Source organism: Octopus sinensis, linkage group LG3, assembly GCF_006345805.1.
Source record: "Octopus sinensis linkage group LG3, ASM634580v1, whole genome shotgun sequence".
Classification (NCBI taxonomy): domain Eukaryota; kingdom Metazoa; phylum Mollusca; class Cephalopoda; order Octopoda; family Octopodidae; genus Octopus; species Octopus sinensis.
In genome coordinates this window covers 129,484,260-129,508,955 of record NC_042999.1, presented here as the reverse complement: position 1 = coordinate 129,508,955, position 24,696 = coordinate 129,484,260, and the positions used below count along the sequence as shown (strand labels likewise).

At 36.9% G+C, this 24,696-nt stretch overlaps 1 long non-coding RNA gene across 1 annotated transcript; it reads left to right on the top strand.

Moving 5' to 3' along the window:
* Nucleotides 1–470: 470 nt before the first annotated feature.
* On the top strand, nt 471–24,407 carry LOC118762570. Its single transcript, XR_004998323.1, has 3 exons — nt 471–728; nt 20,377–20,386; nt 24,397–24,407. It is a non-coding gene; the product is annotated as an uncharacterized LOC118762570 (long non-coding RNA).
* Nucleotides 24,408–24,696: the final 289 nt, after the last annotated feature.

Genomic DNA, 24,696 nt, shown 5'->3' with positions numbered 1-24,696 from the left:
TAGATTAGAGCATAGCGTGTTTGCAGCGTAAGTAAAAAGGTGCGGATAAATAACATATAGAAGGGCTTTACTGTTTGAGGTTATTAATACTCTTATAGACCTTGTGATTTGACCTGGTTTTAATGATTAATAAGACAATTTAATCCTAGTTTTGATACACAATTATATAGTAAGTAAATTCGCGGGAGTAGTAAATTTCTAACTAAATTACAAAATAGAAGCTTTTCTAGAGTGATGTTATTATTGCTTTAATCTGCGACAAATGGAGCGTGAAAATTATTGGTTTCTTGTCCATAAGTGAGAACAAAAGCATATCTGCATGGGAAGGTCCTTCTTTAGATTAGTAGATAAATATTTCTCACAGTCCCATAAATATAAGAAATTCAATAGGCATAACTTAAGGTTCTCGCTTAGTTGTGCATCTAGTATAAAAAAATAGTGAACGCCCTAAAGCCTGCGCAATGGCAAGATGCTCGCGTAGATTAACAGTGCGTTCCCAGTGAATGGTCAGTGCAACACAGAGGTCGTGGTATACGAAACAGAGGTAGTATTGTCCAACAACAACATCAGAGGAACACATACAAAAATATGATGGGGCAACGGATGGTCTCTTTAAGACCAGGTTAAATAATTACAGATCCTCTTTTAGAATCTAAATGAAGCGCAACTATGTTTGGCGATTAAAAGAGGAAGAAATGCCGTACAAAATCATTTGGAAACAGCCGGAAGTAGATGTTGCAGGCTTTGCTTGGCTGAGAGGAGAATCTAAAAACATTCACTTGATCCGGGTACCTTCTTGAAATCAAAAGTCAGATATTTTGTTGCTGCCCCCATGAAAGGAAATTCGTTTTAGCAGCGTGATTATCCCGTTTACCGTACTAAAGAACGAAAATCATGTACACACGCATAGATAACCCCCTTCTGCCACAGCTGACTTCATGTATGACAGGCAACTTTCTTTCCTCCAGGAAAATGTTTTAACAGTCCATCATTTTTTTGTTCCACATTTTTTTATCATCATCACACGAACCAAGATTGTATATTTACCTCCAACATAAAAGAGGATGTGCGTTTTCAGCTAGAGTGTCTGTAGAATCGTCAGTAACATTCTGACCACTTATGTGCCATAACCAGTGATATAGTACTTGACGATATAAAAATCTAACCACTCAAGTTTTCTTTTAGCGTGCTTTTCTTCTCAGTTATGAACAACTGATTGTGTATGTGTGTGTGTAATACGCACACACACACACCACACACACACACACACACACACACACACACACACACACACACACACACACACACACACACAGAGTCATGAAATCATTTGAGGATTCGCTAAAGATCTGTCGTTTTCCACGTTGTGTGTGTCTCTGCCAAGTCAATCTAAATTCATTTAATGATTTGAATACTGCAAGCAAATAAAATACTTGTCAATCAAAATGACTGAAAAGTATTTTGTTGCTGATAACGATAAACTACTTTTCTTCGAGATATTTGTTTACAGTTAAATATACTTTACTGTTGAATGTAACTCGTGGAGAGTAAGTATTGCTTTTCTGGCGACGCACGGCCTGCAAAATACAACTTCCTCAATTAAACACCAAATAAATAAGGTTGGTTTACGCTCCCCTTCAGGGAAGCAAGAGGGTCAAAATTTACCCATGCATCTCTCTCTCTCTCTCTCTCTCTCTCTCTCTCTCTCTCTCTCTCTCTCTCTCTCTCTCTCTCTCTCTCTCTCTCCTCTCTCTCTCTCTCTCTCTTTCTCTCTCTCTCTGTGCGAAGCCGAACATTACAACCTGACGCCATTTTCTTTCTAGAGGGTTTGAGAGTTGTGTGCCATTGGTATCTTCTACTGATGCGATTCGAAGTCACAAAACTTCTTACGCCTTGATATAGAATTGTAATTGTTATAAAACTGTAATTAAAACCCAACACTTTGAGTATATCTTAGAGTCAGATGTACAGCAGTTAATGGCAGAATCGGTAGAGAGCAGAACCACTCGCCTTCACTATTTAGTTACTTTACGGAAAATATTCTTAATTGGTTAAAATTTTCATTTTAGTTGGAGAAAGAAAAATCTTCCTCTTATATGCTGGCAAGGGTGAACTGTGGACATGTTTCGGTATAATTAGACCTCATCAGCATAGTATAGATCACTTAAACTTGCTAGATCAGCAGACAAAGATTTTTTTTCACAATACAGCAAGAGGTCCGAATAAATTTTGACCCACCGATATTTATTGTTTTTAGCGCAGTACGTCCATAAGGGATGTTATCTCAGAACGAACCCCACAGTAACGGGTCTATCACTGGTGTATATACATTAAATAGGATACATAATCAAAGGTATAAAAACGACGTACTCCGAGAGAATTCAAAGTGTAGCGTAATCAGTAGGAGAATCAGTTAATTATGGTATGGTAATTTGGTGTAGGAAAATCCAAGAATTAGGTACTCAAAATCACCGCCAGAAGGCCGTAGAAGATCCGTGTGAGCGTGCGATAATAGGTAAAATTGAAAATAAAAATAAAGGCAAAAGTTACAATGACGTACAAAGTGAATGTATTAGGTTGACGCTCAGTTTAAGATGGCAAAAAGACGGCTGTATTTCGAGTATGGCTCTTTTCAGAAAGAGGAGAGAGAAAGGGTGCCGAGAGAAAGAAAAAGAATAGTCCAAGGAAGGTGCTATTTTTTTTCCTTCTCTTTGGACGATTCCGTTGGAATTCTGGTTTAAGTGTCCCATATAACCCCTCATAACTTTTTTTTATTTTTGGGGAATTTTTAGAAAATTTTTGCGAATTTGTTCTTGACGGTTGTGCAAAAGAAATATTTCGTATGTGATTTAAGGGTGATTTAGCTGGTGTTTTTAGCACACCGCACGACCAGCGGGTACCTTTTTTGTTTCTTTGTCACATGACGTACAAAGTGAATGTATTAGGTCTTTCAATATTTTTCTCCCCATAAACACATTTAATGGAATGATGATGTACCCAAGGACGGTCCATTGCTGGGATTTAAACAAAAAAAATACGGGCTGTCCGTATTTTAAACATTGATTTTAAAAAAATCGAAATGGGTGGAAATTTTTAGGATATATGGGGTGGAGAGGGGGTTAAACAAATTTAAAATAATTTTTTTTTCATAATCGTATGAATTCCCGTGAGTAGAAAACAAATTCGCAAAAATTTTCTGAAAATTCGAAAAACTAAATAAGTTATGAGGGGTTATATGAGGTGCTTAAACCCGAATTCTGATGATAGATTTAATTTTGAAACATTCAGTTTTATATCCGTTAAAAATGTGTTTGACCGATATAAAAATATATAATGTAGCATGGCGTGTGCGTGCATGTGTGTGTGTGTGTGTGTGTGTGCGTGCGTGTATTGCGCGCGCGCGTATGTGTGTATGCCCCTCACCATCACTCGCTCGTGCGCTTTGTGCGTGTTTATATGCGCGTAAATGTCAATAGCACACAAACATACAAGTGAAAATGACTACAAGAATAGACGATGAGTCACAAGGAGTTTTAAGGCGATTTAATCTGTAACATTTTGATCTTTGGCCAACAAATACTATTTCTACTCCATTGACGGATTATTTACTGCTTTCTTTCTTTCTTTCTTTCTTTCTTTCTTTCTTTCCTTCTTTCTTTCCTTCTTTCCTTCTTTCTTTCCTTCTTTCTTCCTTTCTTTCTTTCTTCCTTCCTTTCTTTCTTTCTTTCGTATTATTGTTGTATTTTATTTCATTTTATATAAACCGAGCTGTCGTGTAATTATTGTTGAAACAGATTTCTGTTTGCGTTTAACCTACTGAGATGCCTCGATAAATTGCTAAACAGTGAGGAGCAAATAAAAAAAGCACTCTATTCCTTCAGTCAATAAATATTCTTGTCTTACATCTAGAAAAAGGAATAATTCATTTCATTCTTTTATTCTTTTGTTTCAGCTATTTGACTGTGGCCATACTGGAACACTGCCTTAAAGGTTTTTTTTAGTCAATTAAATCGACCCCAGGACTTACTCTTTGTAAGCCTAGTACTTATTCTATCGGTTACTTTTGCCGAACCGCTAAGTTACGAGGATGTAAATACACCAACATCGGTCGTCAAGCAATTTGGTGGGGTGGGACAAACACTGACACAAAGACACACAAATAAGTAAATAAATAAATATATATACATATATATATATATTGGGTTGGCAACTAAGTTCCTGCCGTTTTTTTAATTTTGGAATTTATTGCGTTTTTAAATTTTGGAATCTTTTTTTTTTCTAGTTAATTTTAGTTAATTTTTTATTTATTTTCAGATATTTAAAATGGAATGTCAAGTTAAGAAAAACGAGCATTTTCGATGCCTCCTTCTTTTTGCTTTTAACCAAGATTCTAAGGCCACAAAAGTTGCTCGTGACATTTGTGCTGTGTATGGAGAGTGTGCCATAGCTGAAAGAACCGTTCGTGATTGGTATGCCGAGTTCAAAAATGGAAATTTTGACCTCAAAGACGTACCTCGTTCTGGCCGTCCAGTTGAGTTTGATGAAGAGTGATTAAACCAACTTTTGCACGAAAATTCTCGTCAAACGACAAGGGAACTGGCAGAGAAAATGGAATGCTCCCACACTGCTATCGAGAAGCATCTTCACTCGATGGGAAAGGTTCAGAAGTATGGAGCATGAGTTCCGCATGCTTTAAATGACAACAAAAAATCAACGAGCCACAATCTCCGCTGGTTTGCTTGTTCGTCACCGCTCAACTCATGGACACAACCAACGATTTCTTTACCGAATCGTTACTGGCGATGAAAAATGGTGCCTGTACATCAATATGAAGGAGTGTAACGAATGGCTTAGCCCCGGTAAACAAGCGACACCGCGCGTGAAACAAGATCATCATCCACGTAAAATGATGTTGTGCATATGGTGGGACTGGGAAGGTATTATCCATTATGAATTGCTTGAACGGAACCAAACGGTCAACGCGGAACTCTTTGTCAACAGATGGAACGACTCAACACAGCTATTCAAGAGAAAAGACCTAATCGTCAGCATGGAGTTCTTCTGCTGCACGGCAACGCCCACCATCATATCACCAATATGACCAAGGTAGCCATTCAAACGCATGGCTGGGAAGTGCTGCCACACCCACCGTACTCTCCTGATTTGGCACCAACGGATTTTCAATCTCTTTCAAATGCTATGCGCGGAGTTTTGTTCAATACTGATGCAGAATTGAGAGCTTTTTTGGATCAATTTTTCGAGTCGATTTCGGGTCATTTCTATCAGGGAGGTATTGAAAAATCTTGTTGAACGTTGGGAAGAAGTTGTAAACAACAAGGGTGAATACATTATTGATGAATTAATTATTATTTTTTATTCAACCTTTTAAAACATTTAAGTAACAGCACGATAAAGTGATGGCTCGTCGCCAATTTAATATGGCAGTCCCAGGAAAGGGGGAAATGCTACTGCTCTTTAACCCCAAGAAACACCGTTTCTAGTTGGCTACGCGACACAAGCGTTCTGTGTCCTTAAATTTTCAAACAGGGGAGATAAGCACCTCCACCTAACAAAGCCAGCATCCAGAGACATTTCTTGAAATATTGTTATACTTGGAGATGGTCGTATTCTGCCAATTAAACACATGCACTAAATATTTAATCTTTACTTCAGCTTTATTATCGTTATTTTAGTTTAGTCTTAAAATAATAGTAATAAATCTGAAGTGAAGACCAAATATATAGTGCGAGTGGTTAATTGGAAAAATACGACCATACCCGAGTATAACAATATCTGTTTCAACACACGGTTTCACATAAAAAATCTTGTAAAACAAATACATAAGCGTAATTTCTTGAAAGGTTTTCGGTATATCTAAATAATTTTTCGATATTAACTTGGCATTCTTTTCTCTGAATTTCTTTAAAAAGTTAGAGAAACACATAAAAAATTGATTATAGGTTCTTATGTACGTTGAGAGGTTTGGTAGATGTAAATCCATAATCAATAGATTGGCATGAAAATCTGGTATTAAGTCAGAAACGAGTCGTTTTAATCAGCGTCAAGCTTCGTATAAACTTTGGTGATAAAACAAAGTATGTAATACTTGCGATTGCACGAGACAAAATTTGGCTCGTTAAAGGTCTATGGAATTCCAAACATCACAGGAATAAGTAGAGCCACCAAGAACAACGTAAAAGCTACAAAGAAAGTAACTACATGGTTCTGACTTAAAAAGAAAAAAAAAAGAAAAAAGAAACAAAAAAATGTAATTATGTCCACTCTATTCGTTGTTCGATAAACTAGGTGAGTGAGTATTACTTTGCTTAAAAACAGGTGGGGGTTGGCGACAGGAAGGGAATCCGGCGATAGAAAATCTGCCTTAAAAAATTCCGTCTAATCCAAGCAAGCCTGGAAAAGTGAGTGTTAAGATGACGACGATTACGTTGGTGATGATGACGACGACGATTATGATGATTCTGGATTCCGAATTTTGTCAGTTAATGCCTCTTACCTAGCGCTGGATTAACCATTAAGCAAAATAATCACGTGTTTAGAGTACCACAGAAGTGGTGAATGGTTTACGGCACAAAAGAAATCACTTTAAACTAGCTAAAATAACATTCGAAGTGGTTTATGTGATCGGAAATATATTTTCGAAGCGTTTGTGGTGACATAGTGAGGATCTGATTAAAGTAGGGGAAAACTTTTTAGGTATAAATAAAATGGAAGAGTACAAAAATAAACATTATTTTCCATCTTATTGCTAGTTTTGTTTCATTTTGAAAAATAAAAGTTTGCTTTGAGGTTTATTATTGATTATTATTTTGAATTACATATGTATGGGGGCACCAAAACCTTTTAAGTGCTTAGGGCCTAGTGGATCTAAATCCGATCCTGCTCTTATCCACCGATAATATAAGTACTATGCATGCACTGGGATTGATTCAACTGACTGTACCCTTCACTTATATATTTGTGATATTGTTTCAGTGTAGAAATCAGTAAACCATGTGACGTACTTTACAGCTGTTGGCAGATTCCTAACAAATAAAAACTACGATTCACGATTCACGGAAATTAACGACTTGAAAATAATTTTAAAAAAACATTAAAATTATATTCTGTTTAAAGAAAGCTAAAATATAAATACTTACTGTACAAATAATTTACATTTTTGAAATCACATTCAGTTAGAAGTATTTCTAAAGGATTAGAATATTGTATACGTCAAAAAGTCGACGTCTTTTTTTTCTCTTAGAGATACGAAGACTATGTGTGTGTATATGTCATGGATAGCGGACGTGTGTTTGTGTTGAGTGACATGCCATGACATTCATTATATGTGTGTATATTCTGTATGTGTGTATGTGTATTGACGTCACGGAAGCCAAGTTATTTTCGTCAAGAAATGACAAACAAAAATTGTGTTTACTCGTTTTCATTAATAAATAGAGGTCCAAATGTCGCAAAAATTTGTACTGCACTGCCGAAGGTAAGTATGAAAATAGATAAGCAAAAAAAAAAAAGCAAAAAATTATTATTATTATTATTATTATTATTATTATTATTATTATATTATTATTATTATTATTATTATTATTATTCAGGTCACTGCCTGGAATCAAACTCGGAATCGAACTTTGATAAATGTGTTCTCGTCTCCACTAGTTTATTTGCGTACAGCTTAACAAAGCTATAACTGGTGACCCCGACGATAGAACAGCAGCTCTCGCTATCGAAACAAACATGGCTAGCAACAAAACAATACTGAGGCTACCACAGTTCTGGCCTAAGAGGGCTGAACTGTGGTTCGCGCAGGTGAAAGCACAATTCGATATAAACAAGGTAACGGCCAATCAGACGAAGTACTCGCACGTTGCGGTGGCACTAGACGAAGGTGCTGAACATTTTAACCCATCCCCCACCAACGAAAAATATGCTATATTGAAAGATAGGCTAGTAGATACATACCGACACAGTGAAAGAGAAGCGGCAGCTAAGATACTGAAAAAGGAATTAGGCGATTCCAAGCCTTCTGAACTGATAGACAACATGTTGGCATTAGTCCCCCCACCCGGTGAGTCACCTTGCTTTTTGCTTAAGGAAATATTCTTCCGCAAGCTGCCACTCTATGTCCAGGCCCTCATAACTCAGACTGAAATCAAGGATCTGCGGCATTTAGCAAAGGCAGCTGACAAACAATTTTTATCCAGTGGTGTCATGGTCAACACCATAGGGTCGGCCCCTAGACGGGGTAGAGTTAAGCATCATGACCTGTGCATCTACCATGCAAAGTTCGGGAAAAAGGCGACAAAGTGCAAACAACCATGTGGATTCGGGACCCCTTCACCAGTGACCCAGGAAAACTCCAGGGCCGGCCGCCACTAAACGCCCTGGTGGTCGGCAGACATGACCAAATGCTCCTCTATGTCCGCGATCGCAGCCCCTAGACGCAGGTTCCTAATCGACACAGGAGCAGAAATCAGCGTGATACCGGAGTCGGCAAGGGATCACCGTCACGGAAAGCGGAAACCTTCAACTGCCACCAACGGTTCCACAATCGAGGCATACGGTCATCGCATCCTTTCTCTCAACATCGGCTCATAAAAATACACGAAGGAACCCCCCCCCCCAGTCACCCTACGATGGTCCATATCAATTCATACATCCGGGAGATAAAGCATTCCAACTCCTAATTGGTGGACAAGACACAGTTTCCATCGATAGACTGAAACCGCCCATCTCGATATTTACAGTCCCATTCAGGTGACCCAACCACCAAACAGGGGCCTTCCTAGACAGATCACACCAACCCTTGACAAGGAACAGTCACCAAAAAATCAAGTAACCACACGCATGGGCAGGACAAAACGCCTTCCAGTTTCTAATGACAGTCAACAGTTCGGGGGTGAGGGTGGAGCTATGTAGGGCAGGATTCGTGACAGACGAACTGTAGACAGAAACTTCGCTGCGGGCTAGCTAGGAAGTTGGTCAGCAGCAAAAGAAAAGGAACTTCCGGTAGGAGAAGGAAAATGAAAGAATGTAAACAGTGAGTGTGAAATGAATCTGAGTGAACTAAACAGAAATAACTGACGATTTAAGCTCTGATGTACGTAAAGTAATAAACCTTTGATAAGTGTATTCTCGTTTCCACTAGTTTGTATAGCTTTACAAAGCTATAGCTGGTTCAATTAAACCCTTCAAGACGGTGCCCTTGCATGGTTGCAATCCAGTGACTGAAACAAGTAAAGATGAAAAAAAAAATCATAACAAATTTGTCTTTACTTTTCAACATTGCTGGTCGATAATATAAACACTACTGTATTCCCCCGCTACGCAAACCAACATTGTATCTAGTAAAGAAAAGAAATCAACGGACTTACAATAATCTTTTCTACTCAAGGCTTAACGCCCGAAATTTTGGGAGATGGGGCCAGTCGATCAAATCGACTTCAGTACGCAAGTGGTACTTAATTTTTTCGACTTCGAAAGGATGAAAGGCTAAGTCGACCTCGGCGGAATTTGAACTCAGAACGTAACGGCAGACGAAATACCTATTTCTTTACAACCCACAAGGGGATAAACACAGAGGGGACAAACAAGGACAGACAAACGGATTAAGTCGATTACATCGACCCCGGTGCGTAACTGGTACTTAATTTATCGACCCCGAAAGTCGACCTCGGTGGAATTTGAACTCAGAACGTAACGGCAGACGAAATACCGCTAAGCATTTCGCCCGGCGTGCTAACGTCTCTGCCAGCTCACTGCTTTATCGGACCTGTAATAATACGACGTCGTATCGTCTGTAACTGTCTACCATGTAAAAAGAAAAAAAAACACAGACTTTATAACAGATATAGTTATTAGGCAAAAATGTTCCCAACATATTACGAAAAGTATTTTAAGTTACACAATAATGTGAGATCTGAATCGCGTAAGAAACAATGAGACACAATAACATTAGAAAAATGACAAAATTGTTATCGGAGAAAGGTTCCAATATTCTTTTTAAAATCTATTGCCATAAACTAAGTTCCCATAAAAAAATGAATAAACAGCAAAGTTAAGTTCTCAGCCTTGTGTGAGAAAGTTTAATGCTTTGCACAATGTTTTGCTTGTTTTTTTGTTGTTGTTGTTGTTTGTGTGTGTGTTTTTTTTTTCAAGAGCTTATTACTTCTTAGCCAATTGATTAATATGCTTTTTTCTGTAAGCACAAGGCTTCAAATTTTGAAGAAGGGGTTAGTTGATTACATAGACTCCAGTGATCAACTGGTACTTTATATTAATCGACTCTGAAAAGATAAAAAGTAAAGTCGACCTCGGCAGTATTTGAATTTGGCATGTAAAACCTGAAGAAATGCCACTAATCATTTTGTCCGGCATGGTAACGATTCTGCCAGCTCACCGCCTCAGTCTATTGGTAATTTACCGGTTTCAAATTTTGGCGAAAGGCCAGCAATTTCGGGTAGGGGTAAGCCGATTACATCGACCCCAGTGCTCAGCTGGGACTATTTTATCGACCTCGAAAGGATGAATGGTAAACCTTGGCGGAATTTGAACTCAAAGCGTGAAGACGGGCGAAATGCCGCAAAGCATTTTGCCCAGTGTGCTAATGATTCTACCAGTTTGCTGCCTTAGTCTCTTGGTTAATATCAAAATATCTTCTTGGATAACCGTTGACAATAGTGCAGACTGAGATTCAGTAGAAGCAGTTCTAAACACTTTATACGACCCATGTATTGATGTTTACAGCTCTTGGAAACAGCTAGGAAGTCATCTGACAATCTCAATTGTCTCTCCTACAAAGCCGTTGTCTTAATGTCTAAGGTAGTATTATTAGCATTTTAAGGTAGCGAGCTGGTAGAATCTTCACGTTCTAAGTTCAAATCTGGAACCAAAGATGAGTTTTTATGAGGAACAGCGGGCTAAAACGAGGTTGAGAACAGGCTGTCCCACGTGATCTTATTTAGCGACTCTGGTTAGTTATACGCTGTATATTGGCGCGACAGAGTAATAGACAAATTGCGCCAATACTAACCGGACACAACAGGGTCCAAATAGCGGCCAAAGGATAGCTGTTATCTGCTACGTTCGGATGTACGTATATATAATAAAGGGGAGAAGGATTTCACTCGAGTGTACGCTACAGATAGCCCCTCACAAGTCATTTTGTGGGAGACAAAACAGACGATAAAAGGAAGCTATTTCTGTAGCGAAGAGGTGAAATTAGAAAGAACGGTTTGTCATTGAAGTAAAATGATAGGTGGCATTGAACTACGCAAAAGAATGCGTGTTCTAAGTCGGGTCGCCATTTTAGATGGAATTGTGATCTATAACGTCGGGGTTACCATTTTAGATGGACGTGGTCTCAGGTGGTGAAACCATCTAATAATGACTCCGTTCAGAAATCTGGAATAATACATATATGTACCAGAGGGGAAAGAGAGAGACACAACCGAGTAGGCTAGCTATTATCTGCTACGTTCAAATGTACGTATATATAATAATGGGGAGAGGAATTTCACTCGAGTGTACGCTACACAGTATTTGTTTCAACTCTATCCGTTCTGAGTTCAAATGCCGTCAAAGTCAAGTTTGCATCATATCCTTACGGGATCGATAAAAATGTACCAATCTGGGATGGCAGAAAGGTATAAATATCATTTGTACCAGATCCTGGTCGGTATTTGATCTGGATTTTTGCATTCTGAGTTCAAATCCCGCAATGGCCTACTTGGCTGGTAGAGTTGGCTCGTCTCCCGTTATAACATCACCGCCTGCCATCTTGAGTACCTTTAGAGGAGTTCATTCTGTGACAAGCATTCGGGTTAGGTCTCTGATACGAGGATAACTTCCTTCCTCTAACTCACCAGTCATGGAGGACCTGTACAAAAATTAATTGCTCTACCTCCCCTCATAATTAAAAGATAAAAGATACGGCCAGCTGAGTAATAGAAACTATAAAGTGCAGAACCAAATGACTTGCGGTATTTCATTTCGTCTCTTTACGTTTTTGATTCTACCTGTCATTCTTTCGGAGTCAACAGCATGAGTGAGTCAATCAATATAATGTACTCGACTCAGCGCTGGTCGGGAATTCAAACCTCCAGTCAAGAGTAAAAGCTTCTGCACAACAGAAAGCGTTGCGTTAATTGTTATGGTGGGTAAAAATGAAAATAAAAACTGAACATTTTGATGTGTGTATGTATGTATGTATGTATGTATGTATGTATGTATGTATGTGTGTGTGTGTGCGTATGTGTATGTGCGTATTTTATCCGAGACTAGTGGATGGAGAGAGGGGGGAGGTATACTCAAAGCAGCAAGCTGGTTCGAACGCTTGTAATAGAGTAGAGTCTACTGGAGACATCCCAGGATCAGGCAGGGCCTATACGAGGGAAGTTCAGCCGGTATATTATCCCAGGGTCAGGAGAGCCAAGCAAGGACCTGTGAATATCTACCGGTTACTTCCTAAAAAAAAAGAAAAGAAAAGAACGTAACAACTCTCTTAACTTTTGAGAGGTCAATGTCCCTTTCATAAAACCCTAAAACAGTCATGTTCCGTTTAGCGGAATTTCTCACAGATATTCTTCGAAATTTCTCAGTGATCATGAGATCACGTGGCGGTTGTGGACAGAGGGACGGATCAACAATTTCAAGGATAAATCCATTTTAAAATGTAATATTGTTTTTCACTTATCTTGTTCATAGATTCACTATGCAAATTTAAAATTGCACATGGACTGTATATAACGTTTTGTAACATATTTTTACATTATTTACAGTTGACGGATATTTGACAAATATCCGTCAACTGTAAATAATGTAAATAATGTACATAATTCCTCATCTCTAAAATATAGAACTGTAACATATCTTTGTTGCGAAATTAATCCATCATACATTTTAAGTATGTATCAAATATACACCTGCATTAATAACAGCTAAATGGTTATCTGTTGTTTTCTTTTTGTCTGAACTCCTACATACTATTTACTATAGTGATATATCTATTATTTATTGTTGTAATTTCTCTTCTCCCACGTACTATGTATACATACATGCATACATATATACACTCATATATAAACACCCACGCTCTCATACCAGCATATGAGAACAGAAATTTATATTAATGTTTCATTTTACCAACTATAACATAATTTAACAGGAATATTTACAATTCTCTTTCTCTTAACCCACCAGCTGCTACATTTTGCAAAAGGTTTTTTTTTTCTTCTCTTTTTATAATCTTTGTCTTAATTTTTCCTCTCCATCCATTAGAAGATTAGCACATTAAAACAGAAAGCATTATAAATCCATTTCACCGTCGCAGCACTGAAACAGAAATCGCTTCACTCGTTGCTTCAACTACCTTTGCACGATAGCATTAACAAAAATATCGTCGATTTATCAGTGACATCAGTTGCTTCCATTTCCACCAATTCAAAGACATGTTTCTATTTGCAAAAGTACCTGTATGGTTTGATTTCCTTTGCCCTCGACTAATGGACTGCAGACTGCGAAATATAACTGCCAATGGAAGTATCTGCAAGTGTAACCGATCAATGAGCGATCCAAGACGTACAAAAAATAATCTATCCTGTACGATCCAAGACGTACAAAAAATAATCTATCCTGTACGGGTACTTGCCCCTGCGGCAATCCAGTCCGACAGACTTCAAGTTCGCCGATATGCCTGCAAATAAGTTGGATAATTGATTACATTGTTTATTTCTGCGTGTCAGGGGTATCTCGAAGTGAAAAATACAACAGCACATGACATCTTTTCGGATTGATTTGTTGGCTTTAGTATTCAGTATATGTGCAAATCCATATGCAGAGCCTAGCCATTTTGGAAGACTCTGTTGTCCGGCTTGGGAAGCAATTGAACCAGGTAACATTCCGTGGTTTCTGTGCAGTTGCCAATCGTGCAAGATCTTGTTGATCTCGTGCATGTGCGTGCACACACTCTGCATCGCTTTCAGTAACTGTCTCATCCCAATGTTGTTACTTCTTTTCTTCGACATCGCTATAGTTTCAACACCAAAACGGATCATCAGTTCCTCCAAAACAATCAACAAACGGTTTACAGATAAAGAATCTAGTAGTATTAGATAGGATACTTTCAGCAAATGTAACATGTTGGCGGTGCAAGATCAGATCTCTCGTTTCCCAGGCCACCCGATTTTATTGGTAGGTTGGCCTATAATTGATTGTTTGAAGTCTAGTTTACTAGTGTATAATGTATTAAAAGCATTTTTCGTATCCTATTTTTGACCAAAATTTCCATCAAATTTCTCATCATTCACATACAGTCTTACAGCTTGAACCAAGGACGTATAGTTAGGGGGAGTGAGCACAAAAAAGAAAAAAAAAGGCGCCGTGATACATGCCAAACAATTTTTAACTCATTGATGACACGTTTTATAAAAGGCGCCAATTTGAAAAAATGTGCTTACGGGGAGCGATCGCTCCTCTTGCTCCCCTATTAGCTACGCCATAGGCATGAACGGCAGCATCGCACCCACATTCACAGGTCAAATCCAGCTGATACGATTGAAATTTATGTTTGACGTTTTGAATTGCGATTAAGGACGTCAGTCGTCAGGTACCGTTATCTACGGAAACGGGTTTTCATCCATCATCTTTTTTACGCAATGCATCACGTGTGGAGGATCTTGTTAGCGAATAAAGACTCACAAGTTGGTATAGATGTCAAAAGTTTAGTACCTAATTCATCACACTGACTATGGAGCATGTCTTTTACTTTTGCCTAGGAATTTAGTTTCTGAACACTACCGTCGATTTAATGGACTACATTTCTCTCTTATAAATTTGTCTTTATATCAGGTAAGAAATCATTAAATGGGTGTTTACTGTTTTCTTTTACATTGTTGTACCTGCTTAAGAGACAGTAGTGAATAAATAAGGTATAGCTCGTCGTGAATTGCACGAATAGCAGTATATATATATATATATATATATATATATATATATATATATATATATACATGAATAGTATGAATAGCATGAATGGCTGTGTGTACATATTCGCGCGCGCGAAAACGTGATCTATGTTTAATAGTCTATTTTACTGTGACCCAGAAATATCTGATCCATCCACCCACCCACTTGTTGCACTCATCTAACAGGAATTATATTAGAAACGCCTTGACAGCATTATGAAAAAAAACAGGCCATTTACTTTTCTTCATATAATAAAAGATATATGTTAGTAAGGATTAACTTGTGTTCTTTAATTATTAGCACTAGTTCGTGGTAGAATACTTGATATAATTCTAGTAAATAAAATGTTTATTTATTATTTATTTATTTATTTATTCATCGTTCGTCGGAGTATGAAGAAAACATGGCGAGAAAGATGTTTCAAACTTTTCAGTAAACATGTTTGTAAGTAACTGATCATTTTCGTAATAATTAAACACGGAGTATGTTGAGAAGAAATCACAATTGGCAAGGGTATTGTCAACAACTCTAGATAAGAATTTAATTTGCTCAAGTCTGATAACTAATTATCTACAGAGCTTCTTCTATAATCTAAAATATTTCTTTATTATTCTCTTCCCACTTGATCATGTGAGACTGTTGCTACACAGCATGATCACAAGTACGTTTACCAGGGATTGTGTTTCAGTACTTACTTGTTATCGGCAGCCAAGATTTTGGTAAATCGAGGATTAGTAAATAAACTAAAACATTCGTGAGACAAGTGTAATAATTGACCAACAGACTTTCGAAATAACTATCACTTCCTCGTGGAGAAAAGTACCAGTGAAAAATTATCGGAGCAGGGCACAGAACTGGAGGGTAAAACTGTAAAATAAAAAAAATGTTTTGGAAAGAAATTTCTTTTGGAGGAGGAAACGAACACTCACTTCCTTGCAACTTTCCCCATCTGAAACTCCGCTGATCAACTGTTAATATCCTTCTCATTGTTGTTATACTTTTTTGCTCATCCTTTCGTAATTAAAAAAAAAAAAGAAATGGCTGTCGATAATAGAAAAGTGCCCATGTTTCTTTATTTTGAGGTTGTAATGGTATTTCTATTGATCGTTGTTCTATTAAACGAGATTAAACGTTCCTTTTTGTTTCAGTCAAGGTGGTGATCATGCTGGGGCATCATCATTAAAAGTTTACTTTGATGGAATTTGAACTCAGATCGCCCGAACGATTGCCTCAAAGCAATCTATTCGGTGATCTAACGAATCTGCCAATTGGTCACCTTTAAGACTTTCTTTTCAATTTTCTTTTCTTTTTTTTTTGCGTGTGTGCGCATTTATTTTACCATTAAAGTTTACATCTATTAGTCAAGACAACCTGCTAGAAATAGCAGAAAATTTCACTTAAATCACATCCCACTAACTTAGCTAAGAAGAAGGCCACATTGGATAATCTAGTCCTAAATAAACTATGATGGAGTAAAAGACAGAACGGTTGTGGCTGGAATGTCTTAATCAGAAGTCTACTCTATCAGATATGGAGTTAAACAGCAATAACAACTTTCCTTAACTTTATTTATAAATAAATCACTACACGAATAAACTCTAATATTGTATAGAAATATTCCTCATCATTTCAGCAACGTAACCAATATGACAACGTCATCATTAATCTAATGTGATTTAGCCTCTGGGTATTTCTGTTTTTTTCTACTACAAGTAATAATTCTCTCATCATTACTTTGCAAATTGTTTATTTCGCTGAGGAAGTCTTATCAGACCAAAGCATATTAAAGTTATCTCCCGCATTTTTTGAAAGGATGAAAATACTATTAGTCAAGAACAAACACTTTTTGGGATCTTTTCGGTTTGAACGGCAGTTTTTAAAAATAATTTCCACGTAACTAAACACTTTTAAACTTCGTATACTGGTAGAATGTGTTTATAAAACATCTTTTTCTCTTGGCTTTATTGAGAAAATTCTATAGTTTGTAAGATATTTCTTGTTTTTTTTTCTTCAATTTCTGCAATTTCAACCAATCAATGACGTCTATTGAGGTGAAAACATACTGTGCCGTATGAATATGTCCCTCGTTTAAGAAACAGATTGGGTTTATTTACATTTCTGAAAAAAAAATATACCCTTCCCCCCACTCCTAACCCTAACCCTAACTAATCCTAACTCTAACCCTAACCCTAAAACGGATTGAAATGCAATAGATCGATTCTAGGGTCATAATTATGGGTGACAATTTCATATGACACCGCTAAAAAAAACTGCCGGTCAAACCGAAAAGATCCCACTTTTTGCTTTTCCGTTTTTGTTTTTTTTTTTGTCTCACCGTATAATTTTTTCTAGAAGCTATTTAATGCTGACTTGATTAAATATGTTAATATTAATTAACAATATAACTAAAAATAAATAGTATTCAGAGTCATATCCGCATGCGTTTAGACTCGCTGTAAAATTAAGCTGAATAATTTATTCAATTATAAACAGGATATGTGAAGCAGATTGAATAAGAAACGTAGTAAAAACAAACAAGTTAAAAAACAAAATACGAGACGGAAACAGAGACGTACGTAGAGAGAGAGAGAGAGAGAGAGAGAGAGAGAGAGAGAGAGAGAGAGAGAGAGAGGTAGGCAGGGAGAATGTGTCGAAGATACTGAAGGAGTAGGATAATGCTGCTATGGAACAACTGTAATAAAGCTATTGTCATATGTGATTAGATATTTTACTGTCTGGGAAGGTAGAGAGAGAGCAGGGAATTCCAAGTAATAAAGGTAGCTATTAGTAAGCCTAGTGATTACTAAATTGTGTCAACGTGTGTTGAGGGTCACGTGTACCGACAGCACAACCTGCAATAGGATTTATTATTTCTAGACACGCCGGGAATGCCATTCTTCATTGCTCGGTACGTTTTTCTTGTGCTTACTATACGAACTATGTTTTGTGCTTTCTACTTCTATAGTTTATATGGTGAGTAATATTTTTATATTAGTTTTTCACACATGGGTGCAGACATGACTGTGATTAAGAAACTCGCTTTGTAATCACATGGTTTCGAGTTCACTGTCCTACTGTGCGGCCAACTAATGCCCCAGGCCAACCAATGCTTTGTGGGGAAATTTGGTAGACGGATGCTATGTTTCCGTCGTATACACACACACACACACACATATATATGTATGTATGTATAATTGCTTAGGCATTGCGATGCTAATAACTGGTGCTAGAACTCAGTATGCATAAGCTTCAGTACAAAGTGTCAATCGAGTACAGTCGAACGAGTACGGAATAAACGATTATGTTATGAATGTCATTAGCTTACAGCTGTTTCTGCTACAAGTTGCAATACACTCATTGTTGGGTGCCTGAATATCACGCTATAGCTTTATCGGAGCTTCAAACATGAAGTGCAATTTATTTGGGAAAAACATTTGCATTTATGTATATACATAGGAAAGCATTACCAATGAAAAAGCAAACACATATGTAGGGAATAAAATTCAGTATATGTGTGTGTGAGCGCCTCGAAACAATATACATTATTGCAGAGGATTCGTAAACACAGTCTTTGGTAACGAATTATATTTGTAATAAATAATGGACTTTTCTTTGTATTTGTTTTGTTTCGTTTTGTTATTAAACAATAGGAACTTGAAATTTCAGAGACTATAGACAATAATGACGAAGACCTTGGCATCATTACTGACCGGCAAAGATCACGGAGAGTACCAGCAGTAACCATCACAGACCTGGACTTCGCAGATGATATAGTACTCATATTTAATGAAATAGTCAAGCATAACAACTGCTCGGCAGAGTAGAAACATCAGCTGCCAAAATAGCACTCCACACAAATGTCAAGAAAATCGAATACATATCTTTCAACCAATCAGATGATGCCGAGCTGTTTGCTTTGAGCGGTTCCAAATTGAAAGTTGTTGAAAACTTCGAGTACTTAGGTGACTGGTTGAGCAGTTGGGAAACATGAAAATCAGGAAGGCACAAGCATGAACAGCCTGTCACAAACTAAAGAAGGTCTAGAAACCTACTCTATTTTTTAAAATATTGGTTGAAAATTTTGGCACATGACCAGCAATTTCAGGGGAGCGGATAAGTCTATTACATCGACTCCGGTGCTCAACTGGTACTTATTTTATCGATCCCGAAAGTATCAAAGGCAAAGTCGACTTGGTGGAATTTTGACTCAGAATATAAAGACGGACGAAATATCACTAAGCATTTTGCCCGGTGTGCTAACGATTCTGTAAGCTCGCCGCCTTACTCTTATTTTAAAATATTGATGCCTAGATTACATAACGATTAATTTCTGAAGGGTTAACGGTGAGAGGAAGTGACTAGAAATGTTTGTGCACTTGGATTTTAAAATGATTATACTATATTTTATATTTCATTTGTTTCAGTCATTGGACAGCGACCATGCTGGGGAAACCGCTTTTTTTTTTCAACCCTAGCTCTTATTTATAAGTACCAGACTTATTTATTGTTTAAAGTCTGGCACTTATTCTATCAGTACCTTTTGCTTAACCGCTAAGTTACGGGGACGTGAGCAAAGGAACACTAATTGTTCAGCGGTTTTGGTGGTGGGGACAAATACAAACAAAAAGACATACATATATATACGTATATACGACAGGCTTTCATCCACCAAATTCCATCCAATCACAAGGCATTGGGCTATGGTAGGAGACACTTGCCCAAGATGCCGTGCAGTGATACTGAATCCAAAACCACGAGGCAAAGCCTTCCTCTTAACCACCCAACCATACCTGCACCTATTATATTACATTCTCTGAGAATATTCCAGTTTCAGCTTCTCAATGATAAACTAGACACTGATGGTTTCGTGCAAGAGGTGATTATTCAAAAGTATGAAATCAGACATGGACAGGAGTGAAGGAGGAGATGGTGTGGCGTTGCCGGTTCTTATAAAACAATCTTTAGTTATCAAATTATTCTTTCAATGTTAAAACTATAGAAACACAAACTCTAATTTGCACACGACGGAGTGATCTGAATCCAAAATAGTCAAATTTTTTTAACCACAATAACTTATACAGCTGGTGTTTAACTGTGGTGTAAGCCAATGCTTCTCAAACTATCTGATGTGGCGTACCGGCAGTTTTTTTATCCCTCAATGTGCCAGGAACTGGTAATATTTCTTAGTAATATTAATTTATACCGGAAACAATATATATAATGAATATAATAAAAGTTGACAATTTATATTTATTTTGTAAACAAATAATACAATATTACAGCAGCTGTAATATGCTGTAATATGCATTTGCATAAGGCGAAATTACTGAAATTATACTATTGTTTCTTTTCTGGAAACTCGCCGCGTACCGGCAGCTGATGGTGGACTACCACTTTGAGCAGCACTGGTGTAAGCGGATATAAGAAATTTCCTATGGATAGTAGGTACACTTACTTGTCTTTCGTATTTTGATATGTATTTTAAGGGAGGGGGAAATACTAGCTGATCAAAAGGCAACTACTTATTATAAACACATTTTAGCCGCTTACTCATTACAGAATCGTATACCTCCTGATGTATTATCTCTACATTAACAATGCTGGTCCTCCAAACTTGTTTACTGTACATCACTTCTATTGGTGATGTACAGTAACATCACTTCTATTGGTGATGTACAGTAGAACGCTTCACGAACTTGCATGTCATCCTTGCGTAGGGACCATGTTAATATTCTCTTATTTGCTCCATTCGCCATCCGTTCTCCTAAAATTTGGTTGTAAATAAACCCTTACTTCTCACCGTCGTTTCCTTTGTAGAAGTGCTTTATCTCTGGATAAATCTCAATACCTATATTTCCCCTAACCACGATTTTCAGTTCAAATTAAAACATGAATCATGTCAACCTTATTAGATTGTTCCTATTTCTCCAGTCTAAGAAGTTTCAAAAAAAAAAAGATACTCTCCTGAGTCGCAAACAAAATAAAATCGACAATCATCTCTGAAATTAAGGCGGCGAGCTGGCAGAGTCATTACCGCCGTGAAAAATGCTCACCGCCGTGAAAAATGCTCTACCGACTTTACGTTTTGCGTTCAAATGCCGCCGGGGTCGACTTTGCCGTTCATCCTTTCAGGGTCGATAAAATAAGTACCAGTTGCATACTGGAGTTTTGAGGAAATCAACTTATCTTCTCCCTCGAACTTGCTGGCCCTGTGCCAAAATTTGAAACTGATTATTTTCTCTGGAATTTCAAGCTCCTATCGTTTAAGCTCAAAACAAAACAAAAACAATAAAATGCCCGTTATGTATTACAAATATCAATTCATTACCAAAGTCTGTGTTTACGGATTCATTCCGTCAACAGTTCTTGCAATAATGTATGTTGTTTCCAGGCATTCTTTTAATTGTAGAAAGATTTCATAAAATATAATCAGTTATTATTTTTATTAGCCACAAGGCATCGAGCTGGCAGGGTCGTTTGCACCTCGGACAAAATCCTTAGCGGCATTTCATCTAGCTTTACGTTCTCAGTTCAAATTCTGCTGACGCTGACTTTGCTTTTCCTTCCATCATACTGGGTCGATAAAATATGTATCTGTTGAACTTTGGAAGCGATGTAATTGACAGGCCACTACCCACCAAAATTTCAGGTCTTGTACCTGCAGCGGACATTTACTTTTGTGTGTCAGGAAAATATTATAAGTGATAAGAGTCGACCATCTCAACCACCCACAGGAAACATGAATAAAATTAAAATGCCTTGCCCAAAGGGACAAGGGAATGTATTCAATTGGATATCAACTCTTATTTCAAGAACTAGCACTATTCAGCTCCAGCCACTAGACTATCTTGGCCTTTCTTTTATCGGCTTATAGTAGAAACATATTTTCATAGATTTATAGAAACTCTATTGCTGTTTTAACTATTATTATTTTTTTTTGTAACGTTCTTTCTCCGTTATCATGTGTGAAAAAAAAAGAATGGCAAGATGAAACATGCCGAGAGTCTATTTCTCACAAATGCTGTTCGTTCATTATATGTTATTTCTCGATACATTCAATTGCCATTAGTTGATAATGTAAGGGCTTCTATCAACTTATTGTAAAGACTTTTAGAACCAGAGCGTGAAATAAAAAACTAAAAAAACAAATACAAGAAATAAATCTTGTACGTTGAATTTGCGACAGGGGATTGATTTAACCAGAGAAATATTTTGCCATAATATCGATTCTGGGGGAAAAAAAATTATATCTGTCATCCTTTGAGCTGTCTTTGTAGTTATACTATTTCAGAGTAAGGCTGAGAAAAAAATATCTTAAAATCTTATTACAATATAATGTGGCATAAATGTGTTTCTCGTGTTTTGTTGACTGAGTATACAAGTTGTGTTGTGAGATTTTATCAATGATTTTATTGATTATAGTCAAAAATGTTCAGTGCAAACGCCTCACTTATTTCTCTTCAACGTCTTTCATTCTCCATATCACGGCTAGGTTTGGTTCGATAAACTCGGTTAAAGTATATTATTACCCAGTAATTATTTTCCCAGTAAGTTACCTTTCTAACGCACAGTTTATCCAATTTATCGCCTATGCCTAACACCTGATAATATGCTGTTTACTGTCGTCAATAAATAAATAAATAAATAAATGAAAGTAGATTGTCCTAAAAGAAATTGTAAGTAAATTGCGACAGAAACCGGAAGTGATGATAGTATCCCCCCCAAATTTCATGAAGAACATCAAAAACTCCCTCATAATGCCACGTTCATATATATAGTACCTTCGAGTGTTATGTTAAGTATTTCAGGAGTAGCAGCAACAAATATCGCTGAGAAGTCTGACTGTTTCCACCTTATATAAAATATATGTACGGTTTTCATGTTACGTTGTTTACATGAAATCATGGAATATCAATGTCGCCCCCCCCCCTTTCCTCTTCTATCTATGTCAATTTCGTATTTAAAAATTAATACTCGTCAGTAATGCTTACTGCTATATAACTCCCATAGTTTCTGAATTAATTATCTTCATTCTCTTTTCATTCAGGCCAACTTGCCCCGGTTGTTTTTCTCCTCTCCTGACTAGTTTCCACTCGATTGTCTTTATTTTGAGTTGTAACCCTCTTGAAATTCGCTCAGTGCTCACTTTTTCATACTAAATTTAACATGCAGTTACCGGAGTGAACAGCGTTCTCATCAATTTCACCAGTCTGGGATCATAAGAGATCATAGGCCTCCGATTATCCTCTGAAACATTAGCATAGTATTGCTATTTAGGGTAGTGTCAATTGATTTAACGTTCTGTCAATCTATGAAATACAATATAAGTTATCTCAACACTATATTTGTCAGTGTCAAACATAATACCCTTCTGTTATAGTAATTGCCTGACAACATAATGACAGTTCTTTCTCTGAAATTTGCTCATTGCTCATATCATATAGCTGGTCGTGACGTATTTTGTTACGACCTGCTATAAGTACTGTCTACTTCTGTTTGACTTATATAATACTATTCTGACAAACATGCTTTCTGATTAACATTGATAGCGTAATACACCTGTTTAATACAACGAAAGTTCGAATATGATATCTGAGTAACATGACACCTAGTTACCATATTGTTTTACACGCAGGGTTGGATTTAAACATAAGCTAAACAAACTGAGGGAGGCTCCCAAAATTTCGTATTTAATTTTCATTGTTTTGTTCTTTAAACTTAATTTATATTTAAACAAGCAGCAGGGCTTGATTTTGCTCGACTTTATGAGATAAGGTTAAAGAGTCAATGAAAGTTTTGTGCGCCTACATAACGTTTCGGCTATATCTAGGTACAAAACTGTAGCTTACAAATTAGAACTTACATTCATATGTATAAAGATAATAATTTAACTAATTAACAATAATTAACATTAACAGATTATACCCAGTTGTTAAAAAAGCATCTTAATTATATAAGTTTATAGGCTTTCGTTGTTTTACAATCTTGCTTCAAAATTAATTCTTAAATAAAAACTGGAAACAAAATGTATATTTTTATTGTTCTAAAAGACCGAGCAGCACTTCCTTCTTCCATTCCACACACATTTGTCATGCATCTTGGTATTCTTGCCAATTTCAGTTGATCTATACACAACCTTATTCTCTGTTTACAATTACCGAAATAGCGTCTATAAAGAATAGCATAGCTTAGAGCCTCATCATTGTCTAAATCCAATCCTATTCACAGGTCTTCTCTATAATTATATTCTGTCATGACGTGTAACATATTTTCTGTTAAGCGTTTTGTTTAACATGCCTTCTTCTTAAATTGTTGCAAGTCTTCCATGCATTTAACATGTTTACCTGGAAAATTTATGTTTGTGTGCTAAGTTGTTTGTATATATGACTGCTTGGTCATAACATGCTAACTTGCTCTCAGCTATGTCTGAATCAGCAAGTGTGCTTTTAGCTTATCGCTAACTTTTCCTCAATACAAAGACGATTAGAGTGTCTACCAACGGTATTTACCAGAGACCAAAACTATTTAAAAAGAAAGATAATGAATTTCAACAAATACAATTCTATATTATGTGATATAGTTGTGTGTGTATGTGTGTGTGTAATGTTATATCTGTTACATAGATAAATATAGCACATTAGACAAATTTTCTCAGCATTAGACAGTTATGTTAGACTGCCAATGTCATTCAGAAAGCATGTTAGTCAGAACAGTATTATA